Below are 6423 nucleotides of genomic sequence, written 5' to 3' on the forward strand. Positions count from 1 at the left end.
GAATTCAAGACGCAAGGGAGAAACGTGCTAAGAGGAAGGCACATGTGGCAAACCCTCACTGAGATCAACTCCTGTCTGGAAACCTAAGTCCCCACTGTGGAAGGACGTGTGGATCCAGAATTGGCCTCCGCAGTCACTTACGGACTCACTGTTAAAACTGTTCACGGAAGACAATCTTACTCGGTTACGAGGGATCGCCAAAGAGGAAGAAGAAGCTCCACCTAAATATTTCTGAATACTACTTAGCTGGAAACCATAGTTGCTAACTCCCTGAGTGCCTGAGCATGCATAAAATGCCCTGTGAAGGGGCCGGGCACCCTGCATGGTACCCACGGCCCCAGGCACCCATGGTCACGGGGCCAAGCTGGCCCTCCCAGAAGGGAGAGTGTCACTCTTGTGCTTGAATCCTGCTTGAAGGTTTCCCAAGAGAGACATCTGTTTGGCCACTGTGAGAACAGGATGCTGGACTAGGTGGGCCATTGGCCTGATCCTGCAGGCTCGTCTTATGTTCTTAAGCAATGCTTTTCACCAGGCCAGCAAGTGCTGGTGGGTCCTAGGAACAGTCAAATGAGAGATTTTGCCCACTTCACCAGTTAAACATACCTAAAATGAATGGAAAGCTTTCTATAATAATAACTTCTGTAACAGTGCATGTCTACTCAGAAGGAAGCCTAGTCTAATTCAATCTGCGCTACAGTCATTGTGTGGTTGGGAGAGTTCTATGGTTGCACTCTGTTTATGCTCAGAGGCCTGGACTTAAAACAAGCTCTCAAAGGTCACCCTGGACCATAATACCGGTATATATGTCAGTGTATAAATCCCACCTGGCTTTCAGGTAAGTAGGCACAATGGTGTCTCAGGGGACACAGAGCCTGGGTAGTGGCAGCTGAACATGCAAAGAGTTGATCTGGAAGGAAAAGAACTCACCTCAATGAGGGTTAGTAACTTGGAGAGTCAACATGTATGAAACTGGGAGCATACATTCGATTCTACTGCAGCTTAATTTCAGCCACCGGGTGGCCCTTGTTGACTGCCCACCTATGGGCTGGATTTGGCCCACTGGCTGCCAGATATCATAGAATCCTAGAGTTGGAAGAGACCACAAGGGCTATCCAGTCCAACCCCCTGCCAAGCAGGAAACACCATCAAAGCATTCCTGACAGATGGCTCTCAAGCCTCTGCTTAAAGACCTCCAAAGAAGGAGACTCCACCACACTCCTTGGTAGCAAATTCCACTGCCGAACAGCTCTCACTGTCAGGAAGTTTTTCCTAATGTTTAGGTGGGATCTTCTTTCTTATAGTTTGAATCCATTGCTCCGTGTCCACTTCTCTAGAGCAGCAGAAAACAACCTTTCACCCTCCTCTATATGACATCCTTTTATATATTTGAACATGGCTATCCTATCACCCCTTAACCTTCTCTTCTCCAGGCTAAACATACCCAGCTCCCTAAGCCGTTCCTCATAAGGCATCGTTTCCAGGCCTTGGACCATTTTGGCTGCCCTCTTCTGGACACGTTCCAGCTTGTCAGTATCCTTCTTGAACTGTGGTGCCCAGAACTGGACACAGTATTCCAGGTGAGGTCTGACCAGAGCAGAATATAGTGGTACTATTACTTCCCTTGATCTAGACGCTATACTCCTATTGATGCAGCCCAGAATTGCATTGGCTTTTTTAGCTGCTGCATCACACTGTTGACTCATGTCAAGTTTGTGGTCTACCAAGACTCCTAGATCCTTTTCACATGTACTGCTCTCAAGCCAGGTGTCACCCATCCTGTATTTGTGCCTTTCATTTATCTACTTGTTGCCGCAGGATTATTGAAATTAATTTGTAGACGGGCACTTCAAAATGAGCAGTTAGGAGACTTTGAACAACGTCCAGTTCAAGGCCTCTTTACCCAAAGCTGACCTTGTGTAGCTGCAGCAGCATTCCGTTCTTTATTAAAGGCCGGCTTTGAACATCGGCCTAATGCGCCGGAACAGTCACGGTCCTCCAGGAACGTCTCTCCCGCGTTAAGTGCTCGCCGTGAGTTTGGCCTCGCCCGTCCCTCACTTCCCAGCCATATGTTTCACATCCAGGACTGAACAAAAGCTTCCTTTTGCAGGCTGCGCCCTTGAAAGCAGGAAGGGCAGGCAGAGGTCTGCGTTGCGCACACAGAGGCATTTAGGGGAGGAGAAAGGGGGAGAGATGCCCCGTGCGATTGAAGCTCGGCTAGCCTCTTTTGCTGCCTTGGATGCAACACATAGCAGTGAGCAGTGCTGGATTTTTGTTGTTGTTGTTCAGTCGTTCAGTCGTGTCCGACTCTTCGTGACCCCATGGACCAGAGCACGCCAGGCACGCCTATCCTTCACTGCCTCTTGCAGTTTGGCCAAACTCATGCCAGTCGCTTCGAGAACACTGTCCAACCATCTCATCCTCTGTTGTCCCCTTCTCCTTGTGCCCTCCATCTTTCCCGACATCAGGGTCTTTCCCAGGGAGTCTTCTCTTCTCATGAGGTGGCCAAAGTACTGGAGCCTCAACTTCAGGATCTGTCCTTCCAGCGAGCACTCAGGGCTGATTTCTTTGAGAATGGATAGGTTTGATCTTCTTGCAGTCCATGGGACTCTCAAGAGTCTCCTCCAGCACCATAATTCAAAAGCATCAATTCTTTGGCGATCAGCCTTCTTGATGGTCCAGCTCTCACTTCCGTACATTACTACTGGGAAAACCATAGCTTTAACTATACGGACCTTTGTCTATAAGCTAAACAAGCTATAGCTTAGGGCCCCACTCTCTTGGGGCCCCCCCAAAAAATTAAAGGAAAAAAACCTGGATGTATATTTCCAAAATACAAGATAAAAAATGAATAAAATAAAGTGACTAGCATGAGTTTGGCCAAAGATAGGTGTGCCTGGCATGCTCTGGTCCATGGGGTCACGAAGAGTCAGACACGACTGAACGACAACAAAATATACAGCAACAGTTATTGTGTTGTGTAGGCTCCTATGATGTAAATAATGGGCCCCAGCTGCTAGCCTGCTCCCAAAAATATCACAGGTTCGCTCATTTCTATATATAGGGTGCCTACATTCTGCCGACAAAGGTCCGTATAGTTAAAGCTATGGTTTTCCCAGTTGTGATGTATGGAAGTGAGAGCTGGACCATCAAGAAGGCTGATGGCCGAAGAATTGATGCTTTTGAATTATGGTGCTGGAGGAGACTCTTGAGAGTCCCATGGACTGCAAGAAGATCAAACCTATCCATTCTGAAGGAAATCAGCCCTGAGTGCTCGCTGGAAGGACAGATCCTGAAGCTGAGGCTCCAATACTTTGGCAACCTCACGAGAAGAGAAGACTCCCTGGAAAAGAGCCTGATGTTGGAAAAGAGCCTGATGTTGAGAAAGATGGATGGCACAAGGAGAAGGGGACGACAGAGGACGAGATGGTTGGACTGTGTCCTCGAAGCTACCAACATGAGTCTGACCAAACTGTGGGAGGCAGCGAAAGATAGGTGTGCCTGGTGTGCTTTGGTCCACGAAGAGTCGGACACGACTAAATGACTAAACTACAACAACTACTACATTCTGCATGGACTAGTTGCATGGCAACATGCACAAATGGCTTTAGATGCCTGTTAGGTCCATAAATTACCATATAACATATATTCAACACAAAAACAGTGAAAATTTGTTGTTGACAAAGGACAGCTGGGTATATAAAGGGCCCATTAACTTCAGTAGCTTAGGGCCTCATCAAACCTAAATCCGGCCCTGGTGGCGAGGACCCAGAACAGTACCCAAGCACCCACCCACTCCTCCCTGGGACGTAGCTGGCTGCAGGAATGTCAGCCCAAACCTCCAGCCAGGTTTTCCTAGTGCAAGCGGAGGACAGAGTGTCTGAGCGCAGTTGGGCCTCTCCTCTTCCCTGCTTGCGATAGCTCTGGTGCCAAGCAGCACATGGACCTCATGCTGAGATTTAACCTCCGTTTGACTTTTGAGTTTCCACCCTCTGATAACTTCAGCAGATGTGCATTTCTGGGTGGGACTTGTGAGTGGGGAAATCCAGCTCTGAGCATTCTTCTGTCTTTCTTAACGGATTGAGGTGGTGGTGCTGGGGAAGAGCTCAAAGGGTCCACAGGGAACAGGCAGTCGGGTTTCTTTTTTGCAAAAGTCTAGTCTTCCGAGGAAGCGAGGGAAAAAAAGAAGACCTGCCCCTTTGATGGGCCACCACAAATATATAAAAAGGGCAGGTGATCTCCACTGATCTGTTTAGTTCATTTGTTATTCTTTATTACATTTATGTGCCAGCGCTATCTCCCAAGGAGCTCAAAGCGGTGTATGTGGTTTTCCTCCTCCCCATTTCCTCCTCACGACAACCCTGTGAGGTAGGTGCAGCTAAGAGATCGCGACTGGCCCAAGGTCTCCCAGTGAGCGTCATGGCTGGCGGAGTGGGGGATTCGAACCCTGGTCTCCCTGGCCCTGCTCCAACACTGTAACCATTACGCCACACTGTCTTTCCGTCCTGCATGAGCAATGTGGCCAATCATATAATTAGAATAACAAACGCTTAGAATTGTAGCGTTGGAGGGGACCCCTAGGGTTATCTAATCCAACCCTCTGCAATATAGGAATCCTGCCCACAGCCAACCCTGGGTGGGATCAAACCACCAATCTTCTGGTTAACAGCTTGTCACACTGACCCATTGCACCACAGAAGCACCAATTGTAGAATCATAGAGTTGTAGCCCAACCCCCTGCAACACAGGAATCTTTTGCCCAACATGTGCACTAAACATAGTGAGATGTAAATAAAAGAGAGAGAAAAGAAAACAAACAGAAGGGAAAATAAAGGGGGGAGGGGAGAAAACCCAAAACTGTATATTTTACAAGGTTAATAGTACTTCACCAGGTCTTAACCTATTACAGTATTTGTAAGAATGGATTCCAAATATCATTGAATATGTCCATGGCAAATCTGCATTTATATGCAAGTTGTTCGTATGTTGCAAGTTTGTATACCGGTAAGTCTTCAATCCAATCGAAGAAGGGAACTGCCCTTTTATTTTTCCAATTCATCAGGATCAGTCTTTTTGCTGCGGTCAGGGCACGGAGAGTCCACTCACATTGTCCTTTTACAAAAGGTTCCATGTGCTGGGTATATCATTCAAGAGGATATTTCGCTCTGTAAATGTAAGCTTGTTCCGTACGTTTCTGTTGATAGTTTCAGTTACGAGTGATTGCCAAAGAAATCTCGTCCTGCTGTTTGGATTTCATTTGGCAAGGGTGATATTTATTGCTAGGTGCAATATACTTTGGAAAAACAAGCCAAGCACTTAACGCCTCACAAGTTCCAGCCCCCAGCCTCACAATCTGACATAGAGGCAGAAATCAAGGGGATCTTTAAAGATTAGGAGAGGCGAGGGAACTGTGCCTGCAGCTATTGGGTTAATTTAGGGATTGTGGACCTGACACCATCCGTGTGCTACTGAACTACAACTCCCATCAACCCTGACCATTGGACATGCTAACTGAGGGTGATGGGGGCTTGGAGTCTGACAGGTTCTGCACCTCTGTAATAAGGAACATGTCAACGAGTCAGATAAATTATTGGCAAGCTGCCTTAAGAATATAAAAGCAAGGATTATGGGCCAAACTGGATCTGCAGTTAGATTCCGGCAATGCCTGTTGCGTTAGTTAAGAGCACCTGAACTCCATAACTGGAAATCATAACACCTCTGAATCTTGAGATGGCATCTGGTGCTGCACTAAAATTCTTCTTCTTCTTTGGCAGATGAAAATGATGGACTATATGGAACTTGCTGAGCTGACCGGGAAACTTCGTGACCAGAGGGATGACGCAGTGGAAGAAGATCGGAAGAAATTTAAATTGTATTTTAAAAATTATTGTAAGATTAAAGACTAGAAGTAAGCTGAAAGATAAGATAGGCTGTAGATTTAGAAGATAGACTTAAGGTATATAACTGTTTGAATAAAGGCTAAGGATAATAAATGAGAAGAGATGATAAGGATAGTTATTAAAAATGATTTTAATAATGTAAAGAAATTACTAAAGATGATTTTCAAGGAACGCAGGAAGAGAGGACGTGAGAAAGTCAACCTATAATGATAAGGAAGGAAGATAGGTGTATTAAGATTTAAGTGTTGTTTTTTATATTTGTATTATTGTTTGTTTAGGGTTATTTGTTTGTTAGTGTTATAATTTGTGAAAACCAATAAAAATTTATTTTTTTAAAAAAATTCTTCTTCTTCTTCTGTATTTATACCCAGCCGGATAAAAACAGACGAAACGACACCGAACAAGTAAACATGGACAGAATTAAAACTATATGCTTCAGACTATGTTTAAAACATACAGATAATTACAATAAAACAGTACCAGCCCTTTCATTAAAAGCAGCCAGCTCCCAACAGCCTGTTGGAAC

The sequence above is a fragment of the Lacerta agilis genome, chromosome 7 (assembly GCF_009819535.1).
Source record: "Lacerta agilis isolate rLacAgi1 chromosome 7, rLacAgi1.pri, whole genome shotgun sequence".
Taxonomy (NCBI): Eukaryota; Metazoa; Chordata; class Lepidosauria; order Squamata; family Lacertidae; genus Lacerta; species Lacerta agilis.